Source organism: Microtus oregoni, unplaced genomic scaffold, assembly GCF_018167655.1.
Source record: "Microtus oregoni isolate MIOR12 unplaced genomic scaffold, Mior012 000064F_ref0000363, whole genome shotgun sequence".
NCBI classification, from domain to species: domain Eukaryota; kingdom Metazoa; phylum Chordata; class Mammalia; order Rodentia; family Cricetidae; genus Microtus; species Microtus oregoni.
Window position 1 is genome coordinate 10,606,516 of NW_024543874.1, and position 16,054 is coordinate 10,622,569.

The window sequence follows — 16,054 nt, forward strand, 5'->3', positions numbered from 1 at the left end:
TCAGGCAGAGACCAGATGACTGTAAACTTCCCCAACACTCCTACAGTAAACTCAGCAAGAGTAAACTCAGGAAAGAGGTCTACTCTGAGCTGGTAGCTCTAGAGCAAGTGGTGGATTCAAAGAGGCAGGAGGATGGCAAGTTTGAAGTTGGCCTGTGTAGGGTAAAAGATCCAGCCAAAGAAACCCACGCTGGCATTGGAACCAGAGGCATTGAAAGAAACACACCCAGTTCGGAGACCCCAGCCAGTGAAAGAAATGCTTTAGCCACAAACCTAGAACCAAAGAAACTCACCCTGACTCTGACACCAGAACCAAAGAAACTCACTTGTCCCTAGAATCAGAGTCAGTGAAAGAAATATGGCCTGGTCCCAAAACTAGAGCCCAAAAGCTTAAAAAGGCCAGTGAAATAAACAGTTTCGCTCAGAAATCAGTCATGTCTGCCCCTGACCAACTAAACTAACCAATCCCTGAGCAGGGAAAAACTAAAGAATCCCTCTTCTCCCTGGGCCTTTTCAGTTGGCAGGTCTTCCACCCAGGAAGAGGCAGTCACGCTCCTGGATTCTTCCCTCCCAGTAAATCTATTGAACTAGGTTTGGGTGAAGACCTTCCTTCGCAGGAGCAGATACTGTAACCCTTTTTCACTGGGGAAACCTTTCCCTAGTAGGGCAGAGTTGCTATAATAAATTTGCTGGGGAAGACTTCACCTGCCAGAGCAGAGCTTTCCCTAAGAACAGGCTGTAAGAGCTTTTCGTGTTTTATTCCCTGATTACTGATTGCCAGGGCTATCTTCCACCCCAGCTGTAACACTCAATATTCCCTGGCTCCCGACTGCCAGGATCCCTTTTCATCTGAGCTGTGAAATTTACACATAATTTCTCCTCTCCTCTTGCCTGCTCCACTTTGCCAACTCGTCTGTCGTCATTCCTCTGCTTCTGCCCAAAATTCACACCCGATGTTTGTTTCCAACACCCTTTGCCCTCAACAACAATACCTCAACACCCAACAACAACCCCTCTACACACACTTGCACAACCGGAAACCTATTCTCGCTCCCCTCCAGACCTCTCCAGCTCCTGCTCTCCACCCTGCAAGCCCTCTGGACATCGCTCCCTCCCTCCCTCCCTCCCTCCCTCCCTCCCTCCCTCACTCACTCACTCACCTTCAGCCCTTTCTCCCTCGCCCTCATCGCTTCGCCAAGCCTGCCATTGCTCCACCGGATAGCAATCCCGACACATGCACGCCAACACGTGCCTTGCTTCCACTCGCTACCCCCAAGCCCCCTTAGTCCACCTTGCCTTGTTTTCCATGGGCACAGGCCTTGGTCTTTGCTCTTTTGAAGGTTTCATTGTTAGCCCACGCAGCCTCCCCCTTTTATTAAAACAATCTCATCTCACTGTTCACTACTTCGATCTTTCTTTGCTTAAATAAGAATAACAAAAACAACAACAGTTTCAACAACAACTACTGCTACAACAACGATAACCACGTTTTCATTGTCATGACTACTTCCAGGCAGTACTTTTGATCTTGTCTGCCTTGCTTGGGCGATTGTCACACCAACCACAGGGAGTTGGTAGATCCTCTTTCGAAGGAAGCATGTTGAGCAAACCACAGCCCGAGTCCAGCTAACAGGGATTTGGTAGGTAGGTTGCAAACCTAGAATGTTTGGAAATGTTTGAATACAAAGCTTGACTCTGACGTTTTTCTGTTTGGTTGATGGTTGGTTGGTTGGTTGGTTGGTTGGTTGGTTGGTTGGTTGGTTTCCATAGTGTCCTTCAACATGACAACATGACTTAGCTTGAAATTTCTGGTCGAATTTTCAGTTCAGGCGGTCACCAAGAGTCACTGTCAGTGCTGAGGCCTGCTGATGCCCTCTGTCGAAGAAGAAGCCTGCTCTGAGTCTGCTGCCCTGCACTGGTCGTGCCCAGCCACGATTCCCTAGGTGTTTGTGTTTTTCTGTGCTGGGGCCCCGGGGTGGACACATCACAGACAAGAGCACAGCAAGCTCCTTTTAACCCTCTGATCCAGGTCTTTGTCTTTGTCAGCTCTGTGTGTTTGTTCTCGTCTTCCAGATGTATTCATGGAGCAGGGACAACTGTTTTTACCTCTCTCTGCATTGGCTTAGGTAGGTTTCAGGGGAGACTGTTGCTGCTGGGGATGGATGGACGGATGGATGGATGGATGGATGGATGGGTAAATGGGCAGAGGGGGATGAGTGAGGGGTGGATGGAAAGAGAAAACCACAAGGCAAGGTCATGAGAGGTCAGAGTTCTAAAGCCAGCATGTAGAAGGCAGGAGGACCCGGATAAACTCACAGATAAAATCAGGGAATCCAACAACCTTAAGCATACAGGCAGGGTTGCTTTTTTAACTGAAGAGATGGATACCAGTTAACCCCTACCACCACCCAACCCCCCCCTAAAAAAAATCTAGGAATGGATGTAGCTAAAAGACCTAAAAGATAGCCTGAACTATGTCGAGGGCCTGGCTCAGCTTCAATCCCCGGACTATTTTGTGTGTTCCAGACTCTCCGGCCCAAGGCCTTTGTCTTGAGCACTGACTGCTTCTCAGTCAGACCCCATCCTCAGGGGAAGATGTCACCTGTACTCCACACAGGGAGCAGAGCCTAGGTGACCTCTCCTGCAGGTGCTCCCTTAGGGCCTGGAGACTCCTGATTCCTTCAGACTTTTACGTTGACTCTTTAAAACTTTTTTATAAGACATGAATATTATCCCAAAATAAGGTTAATACATATATTTTAAAAACTTTTTGTCACAATATTAGTGATCATATACAGTACTAACTAATTCTAGAAAAAGGTTCATCTATCTTCCTGTACATGATTTCGGGTTTGAGTCTCTATCAGTTTTCTACTGTGAACCATGTGCACACCTAACAGTGACCTTTGAAGTCTCCATAAGAAGATGGGGCCCCACAATGACAATTCCTCCAGGACTATCTTAACACCACCAAGCTGACAAACACCACCTAAAGATCTGCTTTGGACTACAAACTGCTCAGAACAATGTTGAGGTGACTAGCTGAGAATATCCAGCCTCACAGACTACTCTAGCCAGGACTGAGACAAGCCCTGCCCTTTCCTAGTACACAAGACTGGACAACCGATGCTGCAGCCACCTCACCTAGGTTGATAATTAACCCATTTTCTTCAGGATCCCCTAAAATGCTGCTAATCCCAGACAGCAGGAAGTAAATTTAAGAACACAGTGCCCACATTCCCAAGAGGTAGAGTGGGTGATTTTTGGTTGTTCAATGGGTGATAGATATTTGTCATTGTTTAGGGTAGTTGATTAAAGTTATTATTGGTAATGATCAGGAAAAAGCTAAACAAAGAAGATTAGATTCATGGTCCTTGTTTTGAAAAGAAAAAATGGGGATATAAATATGATAAAAGGGTAGATTATTTAATAATTTTTTAGAAATATTTATTTATTTATTATGTATACAATATTCTGTCTGTGTGTATGTCTGCAGGCCAGAAGAGGGCACCAGATCTCACTACAGATGGTTGTGAGCCACCATGTGGTTGCTGGGAATTGAACTCAGGATCTTTGGAAGAGCAGGCAATACTCTTAACTGCTGAGCCATCTCTCCAGCCCCTATTTAATAATTTTTAAAAAGCAACTACTTGTTTTAAATATTTTATGTTGATATATATCTTTAAATAATGATACAAATTTGAGATATTGTTAGAAAAAATTGTGAATAAACTTCTAATCTTGTTCAAAATATTGTACCTATACAACTCATTTAACAATGTAATGCAAATTTCTAGCCCTTGGGGCTGGAGAGATGGCTCAGAGGTTAAGAGCACTGTCTGCTCTTCCAGAGGTCCTGAGTTCAATTCCCAGCAACCCATATGGTGGCTCACAGCTATCGGTAATGAGATCTGGCGCCCTCTTCTGGCCTGCAGGCATACATGGAGGCTGAACACTGTGTACATAATAAATAAATCTTTAAAAAAAAATTCTAGTCCTTGAAAGTTGTTATTACCAACTACTTAGAATAATAAGCAAATGCAAGTTAATAGTTAGACACCTATTACAATCAAACTTGTATCAGGTATGTTTGCAAGGTCAAACAGAGACATAATTTAGATGGATAGGTTGTCTTCAAATACTTCAGAGATATACAGAAAATGACATTTAACATGTTTTAATAATATAGGTTCTTTTTATGAATGACACATGTCTGCTCCTGGCAGCACCAATCTACTTCAGAGAAGATAATGGGCATAGAATAAATTCCATATGGAGTTTACTTTCCTTGTGGCAAAAGTAAGCCACTGCGTAAGAAAGTGCTCTTGCCTTGACTGCTGACAGCATGCTGTCCAATTTAGACAAGCAGGACACAAAAGAAAGTTGGTGTGGGAGACTAGTTTGTATTCTGTCAATTATATTTTAAATAAATGCTGACTGGCCAGTAGCCAGGCAGGAAGTATAGGCAGAACAACCAGACAAAAAGTGGAGGCGGGTCAATGAGAACAGGAGAATTCTGGGAAGGAGGAAGCCCATTCCTCTGCAGTCTTTGCCTAGCTGCAGAAGAAGCAAGATGTGGCTGCCTCGCTGAAAAAGGTACTGAGCCATGTGGCTAACATAGACAAGAGTTGTGGGCTAATGTCAGTTAGAAGAGTTAATAAGAAGCCTGAGCTAATGGGCCAATCAGTTTATAGTTAATGTACACCTGTGTGGTTTCTTTGGGTCTTAACGACTGTGGGAACCAGGCAGGACAGAAACCTCAGACAACAGAAAGTGACTGCCAAACTTTGCCAAGACAAAGTAGGCCAGCCCTTCAGAACATCCTGCTTCATAGAAAAGTCTGTTAGATATGTTAGGACTGTAGGCCAAAGATGGATGCCCCAACACTGGAGAGCAACAATGGGTGATGGTTCAGTCAATTGTTTCTGTCATTTCTCAATTTTTTTTGGAAGTCCCTTGCTTGCACTTCCTGTTTACTCAGTTAATATTATTTCCTTCTTGGATCTTTGAGGAAGTTGAAGACTAGATAGTTATAGTTACAGTTTTCCTTGTTTATCAGATTCAGAAACAAAATTACTAAAGAATATAAAGTGTATAAGGTTAAGAGTCATAAAAGGATAATTTTTGGTAATGCAAGTTAGATTAAAAAGTGAATTAGGTACAACACTTTGGACTCACCAAGATAGGATAGATAATGAAGTATTGTAGTGGGATTTCATTTGTATTTTAATAAATAAAGCTTGCCTGAGGATCAGAAAAGTAAAAACAGCCACACTGGTCAGACTTACAGACCAGGTAGCAATGACACATACCTTTAATCAATGTACTCCTATCCTCCAAATTCACTCCAAAAAATTAATAAATCAACATCCTTTCTGCTCCCAAACTAAGTCATTTATCAGTTTGTGCCACATGGGTGGTGCTGGGCAGATGGTGCAAGTCCATACAGGTCCACAGTCTTCTTCTGGCCTCAGAATGGAGTCAAATGCTGCTTATGAGACTGAGCTTCAGGGAACTGGCTCAGCAGAGGAAAGGACTGCTGCCAACCCTGACAGTATGCCTTTGATCCCAGGACCACATGGTGGAAATAGGGAACTGGCCTGCGAGTTGTCCTCTGACCTCCCCAGGTGTGCCATGGCTTGTGTGCCCCAACACATGTACACTTAAACTAAATTAGGTTAAAAAAGATTTACATAAAGTCATGGAGAGGCCCAGTCTGATTGTTCCGCCTATACTTCCTGCCTGCCTACTGGCCAATCAGCTCTTATTTAAAATATAATTGAGAAAATACAGACCATTTTCTCAAACCACTCCCCCCCCTTTTTTAAAAAAAAACTTGCTGGGCGGTGGTGGCGCACACCTTTAATCCCAGCACTTGGGAGGCAGAGGCAGGCGGATCTCTGTGAGTTCAAGACCAGCCTGGTCTACAAGAGCTAGTTCCAGGACAGGCTCCAAAACCACAGAGAAACCCTGTCTCGAAAAACAAAAAAAAAAAAAAGAAAAAAAGAAAAAATTAAAAAAAAAAAATAAATAAAAAACTTGAACTCTGAATTTAATACCCTTTGCTTAGCTTTTCACCTGACCATAAGCCATAAAAACTTGCAACCAACATTCTAAACAAAGGAAAATATCCACAGTCCATTTTTGGGGAATGTGGTTGTAGTTTTCCAGGCTACTTTCTGCTGGCTGGGGGCACTGATAATCTTATGGGACCTAAAGAAAATTTAGAATTATGATAAAGTCCTGACTGGAGTATTCTGTGAGGCTTGATCATCTCAGGCAGCAGTCTTGAGGCTGTTCTGGATGTAGAACTCAGACATCTGGGACATCGGCTCCTATCAGAGATTTCTCAGGTAGTCTTCCTTGATCAAACCTGATTTTTCTTAACTCAGAATGAATCCACAGTTTCTCATTTCCTGTGGAAACAAAAACAAATCCTCTTCTACAAAGTAATATACATTTTTTTTTATTTTTATTTTTATTTTTTATTTTTTGGTTTTTCGAGTCAGGGTTTCTCTGTGGTTTTGGAGCCTGTCCTGGAACTAGCTCTTGTAGACCTAGACCAGGCTGGTCTCGAACTCACAGAGATCCGCCTGCCTCTGCCTCCCGAGTGCTGGGATTAAAGGCGTGCGCCACCACCGCCCGGCTATACATTTTGACTTCAATTTTGAAGTCAAGGTATTTTCAAAATACCTATCTTGGATTAATTTAGCAGCATTTATATACAAATATCTTTCAGCAGCTGTTGCTTCTTCCTCAGCATTCAAACAATTCAAAAAGAACATAATAACATACAGTATCCAGATTCTCTGTGTATTTTTCATCTTTACATGGCTTTATTTTAACCTTTATTTCTTTTGTTTTTACTTTTAATTTTTGAGACAGGTTCTCTGTGTATCTTTGGTTGTCCTGGAACTCCCTCTGTAGTCCAGGATGTCCTTGAACTCATAGAGATCTGCCTGTCTCTGTCTCCCAAGTGCTGGGATTAAAGGTGTGTACAACAACACCTAACTAATCTCTTTCTTTCTTTTTTATTTTAAGGACTTTAACCTTTTTCTTTTCTCTCTCAATTGTGCATATAATTGTAACACACTGTAAACCATTTTGGGGTTTTCTTTGTCTTTTAATCTCTCTTTACTGTATCTCTCTTTTTCTGACCACATGAGTCTTTAATTTGCTAAGCTATATTGGTAGGATTAAAGCCATGACTTTGACGATTGGATCCAGCCCATTTCTTAGCTTTCTGACATTCCAGATTCATGGCGGAGGTACCGGCTATAACCATGTTTATTGATACAACCCTATGGCATCTCAAGATCCCTGCCACCAAGCAAGCTGCAGCAGTCTGCTCACAAACCACACTCAAATGCTCTGTAGCCAGACTTCCTGCCTGAGAGAGTCAGATATTGCAGTAGCAGGACGGCCCAGGAAGCTGGCATTTTAAAATACCCAGGCTTTTTTTCTGCTACAGCTGAAAACGAAAAAGCATGTGGTCAGCTTTTCATCAATACCAATTAAGTGTTTCATGGCAGGACCTCTTAAAAGAGCTGCAAGGTTTGCAGCTCAAACTGAGTCAGGAAGCCTCTCTTAAATGAGAGCACTTGCCTCTAGCAAGCAGAGCCCACCTGAGAAAGTGCTGCTATCAATAGGTTGTGCTTAACTCTATTCTTTTCTGTCTAGAATTACTTCCCAACCTCTGTCAAGCTTTATGTGGATGCAGTCGCCCACGTTGCGAGTCATTTGTTGTGGGGGTTTTGATCCTGCCTGCTTTCTGTCCTCCCACCAGGTCCCACAGCCCTTTAGCACCAAAGAAATCACACAGAGGTCTACATTAATCATAAATGATTGGACTATTAGCTCAGGCTTCTTTTTAACTCTTATATCTTATATTAACCCATTATTCTTGTCTGTGTTATCCACCTGGCTCGGTACTTTTTTCAGCGAGGCAGTCACATCTTGCTTCTTCTGTGGCGGGGCAGGACTATAGAAGAATGGGCTTTCCTCTTCCCAGAGTTCTTCTGTTCTCATTGACCCACCTCTACTTCCTGTCTGGTTGTTCCACCTATACTTCCTGCCTGCCTGCTGGCCAATCAGCATTTAATTAAAATATAATTGACATAATACAGACCATTTTCCCACACCAGGAACTAAGAAAGACAATTTTGTTTTAAAGATTTTATTTCGAAGTCTGGAGAGATAGTTCAGCTATTAAAAGTGCTTGTTGGCCGGGCGGTGGTGGCACACGCCTTTAATCCCAGCACTCGGAAGGCAGAGGCAGGTGGATCTCTGTGAGTTCGAGACCAGCCTGGTCTACAGAGCTAGTTCCAGGACAGGCTCCAAAGCCACAGAGAAACCCTGTCTCGAAAAAGCAAAATAAATAAATAAATAAATAAATAAAATAAAAGTGCTTGTTGTGCCGGGCAGTGATGGTACACGCCTTTAATCTCAGCATTTAGGGGGCAGACAGAGGCAGGCAGATCCCTTTGATTTCAGACCAGCCTGGTCGAAAATGTGAGTTCCAGGACAGTCAGGATTGTTCCATAGCGAAACTCTGTCTCGAACAACAACAACAACCACAACTACTACTAGTACTACTTGTTGTACTTCAGAGGACGAACATTGTGTCTCACAACCATCTATACCCCAGTTTCTGAGGGTTCAATGAATTCAGCAGGTACCAGGCACACATGTGATACACACACACACACACACACACACACACACTTAGGTGTACCTGTGTGACTATGTGCACATTAGTGCAGATGCCCATTGACACCACACACATTGCAGCCAGAATTTAGAGGTGGGTGTGAACCACCTGGTGTAGACTCTAGGATCTGAACTTGGACCTTCTAGGAGAACAGAAGTTGATTTTGTTTATCTTGGCTTCTGATGTGTTTCTTTTCTGCCCTTTGACTCTGTCAATTCCTCCTCAGAAGCATCCAAGTTGCACGGGCATTTCCCTTTGCTATCAGTTGGTGGAGCTGCACTCCTGTTTGGTTTGGGTCTGATCACTGGGATTTGGGGAGGAGCAGGTAGTGCTGAATTCTGGGAGTAGACTATCCGCGTGGTACAAGGACGACTTTCAGGGAACAGGGCTCTGCTGAAGGAGTTAGAGGCATAAAGCTCGAGGGTCTTCCTTCAATTGGGAAGACAGATCCTGGCAAAGCCCACAGCAATCGGACAAAAGAGACATCTGCTCTACCGCTGCAGAGTTGCTCAAACGGATTGGAGACACATACTGCGGGCGAGACGCTAAATTTGCATGTTTCTTTCCCAAGATGCTCAGTAAAAATCAACAGCGTCAAGTCTTGATTTTCACGGTCAGCAAATTTATTAATGAACATATACTTCCTGATTAACACCAAATATTTTCATTATGTATATAACTCATACACAGTATGGAAAAATTACCATCAGCGAAAAGTGTTGTCATAAATAGGCTTTAATTACTTCCAAGTAAGAACCATTTAGTTGGCTGGTCCGAAAGTAGTGAGTTCTTTCAGCTGATTGTTCACAGTTAGCCATTTGTGCTTTCTGTTGATTAATAACAGTCAGCCATTTATGACAGTTGTTAGCAACTGTTCACAGTTGTATAACAATTGTTTACCCTGTCAGTTGTTACCAACCATTCAGGGTTGTTAGCCATTGGTTACTCTGTTCGCACTACTATACTTGACTAGTCTTTTCTTTCAAGCTTACTCTCTCCCCAAATAATTTTTCTTAAAAATTGCAAAAGTCAAATAGAAACCCTGTCTCGAAAAACAAAAAAAAAAAACAAAAAAAAAAAAAAGAAAATATAGTGGTTGGTTCCCTTCGGTTCTGGCCGCTGTACGGTCTCCAGCCCCGAGCGCCCGTCGCCATGCCTCGGAAAATTGAGGAAATCAAGGACTTCCTGCTGACGGCCCAGCGGAAGGATGCCAAATCTGTCAAGATCAAGAAGAACAAGGATAATGTGAAGTTCAAGGTTCCTGCAGCAGGTACCTTTACACCCTGGTCATCACAGACAAGGAGAAAGCCGAGAAACTGAAACAGTCCCTGCCCCCTGGCTTGGCAGTAAAGGAGCTGAAATGAAGCAGACCTCTGTGTTTGACTATTAAAAACTCTAAAAAATAAAAAAAAGAAAATATAGTGGTTATTATACATCGTTGTGGAATACAAGAAATTATTATTTGATTGTTCCCCATTTAAGGCATAACAAATAAAAGGAATTTTATAAAACCAATGACAGACCAAAATAAATAGTAATGTATTAAGAGTGACTGACAAAGATATTACATGTTCTAAGACAGCAAAGGAAGGAGATTGGTTGACAATGAACAACTTCCTGCCCACTTCTTAACAGAAGAGTTGTTTTATTTAATTTCTGCAAAGTTTGAATCATTTAGGAAAAGGAAGAAACGAAATGAAAAGCTTTGAGACATGTAAGAATTTTAAAGTAATATCAGTAAGGTCTGAGACTGAGGTAGACAGAGGTTTCTGTCCTGCCCAGCCCCACAGCCATTCAGTCCCAAATAAACACACAGAGGCTTATATTAATTAAAAACTGTTTGGCCTGTTGCTCAGGCTTTTTACTAACTAGCTCTTATGACTTTGATTCACCCATAATTCTTGTTTATGTTTAGCCACGTGGTTTGGTACCTTTTCTCAGTAAGGCATTCTCATCTTGCTTTCTCTGCTTCTGGCTGATGATTGACTCTCTTCTGCCTTTTCTCTTTCCAGAATTCTCCCAGTCTGCTTGCCCTTCCTATACTTCCTGTCTGGCTACTGGTCATTCAGTGATTTATTAAACCAATATGAGTGCCAAATCTTTACAGTGTACAAGATGATTATCCTACAGCAGACTGATATTTAATAACACTCAACAAACAAAATTAAGAGACATTTCAAAATTTATAATTGTACCATGTTTGAAAGTAGAGCTGCCAAGACCTAATAATACCACTTTTGGGTATATATCCAAAGGATGCTCAATTGTGCCACAAGGACATGTGGTCAACCATGTTCATAGAAGCTTTGTTTGTCATAGCCAGAACCTGGAAACAACCTAAATCCTTTTTTAAAAAAAATATTAATTTATTTATTATGTATACAATATTCCGTCTGTGTGTATGCCTGCAGGCCAGAAGAGTGCACCAGATCCCATTACATTTGAGCCGTCTCTTCAGCCCCCCTAAATGCTTCTTGATGGAAGAATGGATAAGAAAAATGTGGTACATATGTGTATATATATATATATATACATATATACACATATATACATACAGTGGAGTACTACACAGCAGAAAAAATAACAACAGCTTGAAATTTGCAGGAAAATGGATGGAGCTAGAAAACATCATTTTGAGTGAGGATCCCAGACACAGAAAGACAATTATCACATTTACTCACTCATAGGTGGTTTTTAAACATAAAGCAAAGAAAACCATCCTACAAACCACAATCCCAGAGAACTTAGACAACAATAATAAGATAGACTTACATAGATCTCATCTGTATGGGAAGTAGAAAGTAGAAAAAGACAAAATCTCCTGAGTAAATTGGGAGTATGGGCATCTTGAGGGAGGATTGAAAAGGGGAGGGGAGACGCAGGAAGGGGAGCAGAGAAAAATGTAGAGTTCAATAAATAGCAATAAAAAAAAAAGTAGAGCTGCAGTTGAACCATGGTGGTATTCACATTAATCTTAGTGCTGGGTCTACAGCCAGGGCTGTTATAACACAAAGAAAAATCTGTCTAAAAAAAGAAAGAAAGAAAGAAGGAAAGAAAGAAAGAGAAAAAGCTGTAAAAAAATATACATGTCTCAAAAAGGAAGGAGTTTTGGAGGAAGAACACAAAGTCCAAGTTCAGGAGTCTGAAAATACAGACAAATGTGGGAGAAGACCAAGTTCCTGGTGGGTACCAAGGGCAACGTCAGAAACACTTGCAGACACAAGTCCCACAGGTCTATGAACAATCTTGAGCATGCTGGAAGAAAGGCCTAGTGTAATAAGATTGTGCAATTGTGTCTGCAGAGGTAGAAGAAGATTATGAGGACATGAGAAGGGAAAGGAGACCCTCACCCAGGCCTACTGGTGAAGCCTCTGATAGCAAAGGGGAAATCCAGGTGTTCTCCTTCCCCTATGGAAGCCTGCAGTTTTCTAGGGAATCTCATCCTCAGTCTCCTTTATAGGTAAAGGATGTAAGTGCTAGTGGCTTTGGTCTAAACAGATTATAATTTCATCCAAAGCATCTCTGGACCACCCTATCACCTCACTTATCAATAGAGAGAGAGAAAAAAAACCAAAAGGTTTCTTGCAACCTTTTAAGACTGAACTCAAGAGAATCCAAAATATGTAGCTGAGGCTAAGAAGCTATGAGAAGCCACGACCCAGGCTTGAGTATGTCTTTTTCCTGAGCATCTCTCCTTCTTTAATACTTGTGCTTAAAGTCTGTATTAAAAGATCTTTGATAGAACCTCTAGCTGTGATTTGAACTGACTTATCCTGAAAATCTTTCCTGCACTGAAGTCAGAAATCCCAGATAGACTTGAGTTACAGTCCCTAGAAAGGAAAGGACCTCCTTGCTACAGTTTAGAGATGACACACTCTAGGCATCTTGATCATGTTCATTTTCTCTGTCAGTTAAAGAATTAAAAGGTAGGAAAATCTGAAGAGCAACAGACTTCAAACAGAGACAGCAGTTGAAGGAAGGTGTTTATCAGGCATGAGGAAATACACATGCACAACAGGCACTCACAGAGCTACAGCTGGATTCAGAAAGCAGAAAATACAGCCTTTTCTCAAGGCCTGTGGAGTTTACAGTCTCTGAAGTGTCTACTGCCCCCACTTCAGGGTTGGTCAGTCTGAGACAGAGACAAAGGTTGTTGGGTTTGCAACTGTTGCAAGACAGGTCCTGATCAGATCAGTTGTTGAGACAGTCTATCAGCAGGGGGCCTCTTGGTGGGAGAGGAAGCTGCCAGACTTTTATCTCTAGTCAGAAGGTTGAGCAAGAAGCTGGCCATCTTGGATATTCATCACCTTTGTTACCTAGCCATGGCCCCTCTCCCTAATCTGTCTGCCTACCAGGGAGTTTGTCTAACTCCTGGTTGTAGCAAAATGTCAAATTTGTCCTTAATAATAAAAATTCAGAGTCAGGTATTAGGGGGTAAAAATGGAAAGATCAAAGAAGCAGAGTAGACAGCTACAACGTCTTATGTCTAAATCCTCAGACTGAATGGGGTATCTTGTCTCTACAAATCGCAGACTGAAGGCCTGAACTTCTGTCTCGTTTCACCTTATATTCCTTTCTGGGCCCAACAATATCCCTTTTTGTCTCCACCTCTCTAGTGTTGAGATTAAAGACATGTGACTCTCAAGTACTGGGATTAAAGGTCAGTGTCATCATTGCAAGGCTCCTTTTCTCTTTTAGACTGGACCAATCTCCTCTAGCACTGGCGGGCCTTGAAATCACAGAGATCCACCTGCCTCGGCCTCCAGAGTGCTTGTATAAAAGGTGTGTGTCACCACTGCCTGGCCTATATGGCTAACTAGTGGTTTAGCTCACCACTCTGATCTTGAGAGTGCCATATTTATTAGTATTAGATCACAAACAAAATATCAGGATGCAGAAGGTGACATCATGGCGGTGAGTGTGTGTTCCCGGGCCGACCGGCAGGGGTCGCGTTGGCGCAGGAGTCGCGGGCGACGCAGGGAGTGAAGAGGAAAGAGGATTCCCCGGGTGTAGGGCGCTGGGCTTGGGGCGTCAGAGGTCGTGCTTGAGGGTGTTGGATTGGGTGGGAGGTATGAGTCTGTCGGTGGTTTTGTCGTTTGTGTTGTCTTGGTTGAGTGCGTTGTTGTGCGTGAGTGCGTGAGTGTGTGTAGGTTGTTGCGAGTGTCCGGGACGGCAGAGCAGGACGGGCCGGCTTGGTTGGGAGCCGTGAGGGGGCGTGTCTTGGAGGGTGACGTCAGGGCAGGGCAGGTTCGAGTAGATCCGCGTCGCGGCGTTCTCTCGCCGGTTGTGGTGGCGCACGCCGGTAGGATTTGCTGAAGGAGGCAGAGGCAGGAGGATCACGAGTTCGAGGCCGGCCTGGGCTACACATTTTTTTTCTTTCTTTGCTCCCCTCCATTGCACACCTCGCCCGCCCGACCCACAGCCCACGCTTATCAACAAATTTCACACACACTCACCGCTTCAAACGCACCTCACCCGAAACAACGACAACAACAACAACAACGCCTGCACACACACTTACACAATTCAAAACATACTCTCTGCCTCACCATCCATACACCTCCAGTGCTACACCCTGCCCGCAATCATTCCCTCCCTCCCTCCCTCCCTCCCTCCCTCCCCCGAATAAACTCACAGAGAAAGTCTAGGGAATCCAACAACCTTAAGCATACAGGCAGGGTTGCTTCTTTAACTGAAGAGATGGATACCAGTTAACCCCTACCACCGCCCACACCCCCACCCCACCCCCAGCACCCACCCCACAAAAGAAAATCTGGGAATGGATGTAGCTAAAAGACCTAAAAGATAGCCTGAACTATGTCGAGGGCCTGGCTCAGCTTCAATCCCCGGACTATTTTGTGTGTTTCAGACTCTCCGGCCCAAGGCCTTTGTCTTGAGCACTGACTGCTTCTCAGTCAGACCCCATCCTCAGGGGAAGATGTCACCTGTACTCCACACAGGGAGCAGAGCCTAGGTGACCTCTCCTGCAGGTGCTCCCTGCAGGGCCTGGCCACACCTGACTCCTTCAGACCTTGCCGTTGAACTAACTCAGTGGCCACTGTCACAGATGTTCAAGTCAATTTCTGTGTTTTCCCGTGAGAGTCCCGGGCGCCAGGTGAGAAGGGTTCCATCGACCCACACCCCACACAGGATGAGTGAGGCCGCCCTGGGCGCATGAGCAGTGTTTCTCAGCCAGGGGAACCCATCTTGCACTTTGCAAAGAGTTTTAACGGAAACACATCTTAAGCTTTGTGGTACACAAGCAGCTGTGTTAATTAGCTATCGCCAGGAAGCCTTTTCCCAAGATGGATGGTTGGTGGTGTGCTTCAATAGGCCTAAATAAATTGCCCGGCGTGTGTCAGACTCTCGACGTCTGAAAACGACACCGAAAACTGAGTCGTGCTGAACCAGGTTTCCTTCTTGCCTCACTCTGATCGTCACTCTGCGGGTCCCCGCGTGTGCAGAGCACCCCCGGCCCGGTCGAGTCTCTGTCAAGTCTGAGTCCCCATGGGAGTGTGGGCGGGGCCTCTGGCGGTCAAAGCCAAGGTGCTGCCTCCTGGGACTGGACACTGGTTGAAGTCGAGGCGGCCTTGTGACCGGTCCCCGTTTCCAGAAGCAGAGGAACCAGAAGGAAGGAAGAGCAGAGCAGAGCTGACGGGTGTTTTCTGGCCTCTTGCTTTGAGCAGGAGCACGAGAGGGAAGAGGCCTGGAGTGGCAGGAGACCATGCTCTCTTCCTAGTGACCGCCCTCTCTCTTCCCTTTTCTCTGTACCCCTGTCTCCCTCCATCCGCTGAAATCCAGCCTTCAGCTCCAGGCAGTCCCCGATCGCCATCCCCACCTCTCCCACGGCCTCAGCTCTCTTCTGCTTCTTCGCCTTTCATGATCCCTCTTTTTTTTTCTCCCAAATCTTTTTTTTAATTTATTTATTTATTAAAGATTTCTGTCTCTTCCCCGCCACCGCCTCCCATTTCCCTCCCCCTCCCCCAATTAAGCCCCCCCCCCCCAGCCCAGCCCGAAAAGCCTTCAGGGTTCCCTGTCCTGTGGGAAGTCCAAGGAACCCCCACCTCCATCCAGGTCTAGTAAGTTGAGCATCCAAACTGCCTAGGCTCCCACAAAGCCAGTGCGTGCAGTAGGATCAGAAACCCATTGCCATTGTTCTTGAGTTCTCAGTAGTCCTCATTGTCCGCTATGTTCAGAGAGTCCGGTTTTATCCCAGGCTTTTCCAGACCCAGGCCAGCTGGTCTTGGTGAGTTCCCAGTAGAACATCCCCATTGTCTCAGTGTGTGGGTGCACCCCTCGCGGTCCTGAGTTCCTTGCTCGTGCTCTCTCTCCTTCTGCTCCTGAT

At 44.3% G+C, this 16,054-nt stretch overlaps 1 pseudogene; it reads left to right on the forward strand.

The window, feature by feature from the left end:
* Positions 1-9,861: 9,861 nt before the first annotated feature.
* LOC121440051 lies at positions 9,862-10,121 on the forward strand (annotated as a pseudogene).
* The last annotated feature ends 5,933 nt before the right edge of the window (positions 10,122-16,054 follow it).